General features: G+C 44.7%; 1 non-coding gene across 1 annotated transcript; it reads right to left on the minus strand.

The window, feature by feature from the left end:
* Positions 1 to 392: 392 nt before the first annotated feature.
* TRNAR-CCG lies at positions 393 to 465 on the minus strand. Its single transcript has one exon. It is a non-coding gene; the product is annotated as a tRNA-Arg (tRNA).
* Between the last annotated feature and the right edge of the window lie 1,703 nt (positions 466 to 2,168).

Raw genomic sequence — 2,168 nt, forward strand, 5'->3', positions numbered from 1 at the left:
AGACAGCAGAAAAAGAGGTCCACGGCTAGTCGGCTTCCTGTTTTTCCATTGGTCTGTTTTCTTTTTATCAGTATAACATGATGAATATAACGTCACTGAATTTGGATAAAGCAAGCCTGTATGAAAGGTTTTGGTGCCTATGTATTTACCACAATGTAAAAACAAAAGACAAAACCAAAAAATGTTTAATTAATGAAGCAAGAGTAAATGTTATCTTTGTCACCAGACCTTAACTTATACTTGTGAAGTACCCAATTGCGCTGTATTTAAAACTCTCAGAAACAGTGCCTAATTTGAAATAAATCTGCAGAGAAACCAAATAACAACATTCCTGTGTATTTTCCAGCAGCCAGAGAACATTGCTTCTCGCTCCGACAAAACAAATACTGGTACGACCCAGATGGGACTCGAACCCACAATCCCCAGCTCCGGAGGCTGATGCCTTATCCATTAGGCCACTGGGTCACCACAGGATCCGGCTTCTCACACGATCTCCTTACGTGATGGCATCATCCCGCCCCCGCCCCCTGCTCCGCTGTTTCCGCGTCGGCCTGCACGATCTGGGAACCGCCTCCCGGTGGCGCCAATGCGCGCTTGCGCACTACATGTCGTCGCCTCTCCCCCGCGCAGACCCTCTTCCTCCCGTGCGCTTGCGCGTTGTCTGTTGGGGTCTACGCGCCCAGGTGTTGGCTCTTGGGTTTCGGTGTTATTCCCCACCTTGGCTGCTTTCGAGCCGTTTCTGGTCAATTTTACCCGAAACTGCAGTGTTTGTGCGCTTTCTCTTCCTTCTTCCGCCCTCAGCATTCTACGTCGGTGCACCTGGGAGTTTTACAAGGATTCCTTGAGATCTTCCTCTGCAGCAGGCTAAGCTAAGCGGCTCCCGCGGAGCCGAGGTCCGCCCCTGCACCCTCACCCCCACCCTGCCCTCTTTTCTATCCTTCATGTATGCAGCCGACTTTATTTTGATAAGCTGCTTTGTGCTGAGAACTCGGGAGATTTTGAGGTGAACAGATCCCCTTTCTCCTCCCTTTCTCATCCCCGCACACCTACGTCCATGTCTCCGGCCCCTGTGCATTTTAGGGTAGTTGACTGCGTAAGGTCCCTAAATAGAAGAATACAGATTCCTCCTCCTCCAGACCGAAATAGGATCTTGAGTAAAAAGACCCTTACCCCCCCCCATACACGCTATGTGTTTATGTAAGTATGCTGCATATTAAAAATTTTGAATACATTTGTTTTCTTCTTGCACACCCAATACCTGTTGATTGCAACATTTTGTCAAATACTGGTAAACCAAATCAAGTAGATTGAAATCTGTTTTCTAATCCCAGGGAGTGAGAGTTCAATGTGTATCTTCTATTAATTGCTGTTTTGTCACCTACTTTTTCATGTATTTGATCTGGTCTATTCTTTCTTTCAAGGGTATTTTACAACAGCGGTTCTCAAAGTGTGGTCTGCCTATCCTGGGAAGTCCAGGAAATATTTTTCATTATTTTAGCAATTGATACTGTGGTGCTTTGACATTTGGAGTGATGGTGGAAAAACAGCGTTTGTTAAAACTGCTAGCAGCTTAGAGCAGCACATCAAGGCAGTGGTACTAGATTGTAGTGGTGATACTTTAGCTATTGTATTATTACACCGGCAGGAAACAAAGAATCCAGCTTCAGTTAAGAATGTTCTTGGGAACAATTCTGAAGTCTCATTCCTCCTCGAGTACAGCTCTTTTAAACATTTTCAGTGGCAAAATGGGAAATAGGTATTTAAAATAAGCACTTCAGCCTACTAAAAAGTACAATAACTTACACCGATAGTCACTGCGGCATTATTCAGAATAACTAAAAGGTAGAAACAACCAAGTGACTATTAAAATGAATAGATGAATAAAGTATGGTGTATACAGGTGCCAACGCATGTATCTCAGCCATGAAGAGCAATGGAATGCTACCACATGAGTAAACCTTGAAAACATTATGCTGAGTTAAATTAGAAAAGGTCAAATAGGAGACTTAGGTCTATAAGCCCCTGAGAACGTGTTTGAGAGACCCTTTCTACGAAGATGGCGCCGAAAGCAAAGAAGGAAGCCTCTGCCCCTCCCAAAACTGAAGCCAAAGCAAAGGCATTGAAGGCCAAGAAGGCAGTCCTGAAGGGCGTCCACAGCCAAAAAAAAA

Source organism: Elephantulus edwardii, unplaced genomic scaffold (assembly GCF_000299155.1).
Source record: "Elephantulus edwardii isolate Elephantulus edwardi_28Jun2011 unplaced genomic scaffold, EleEdw1.0 scaffold00048, whole genome shotgun sequence".
Classification (NCBI taxonomy): domain Eukaryota; kingdom Metazoa; phylum Chordata; class Mammalia; order Macroscelidea; family Macroscelididae; genus Elephantulus; species Elephantulus edwardii.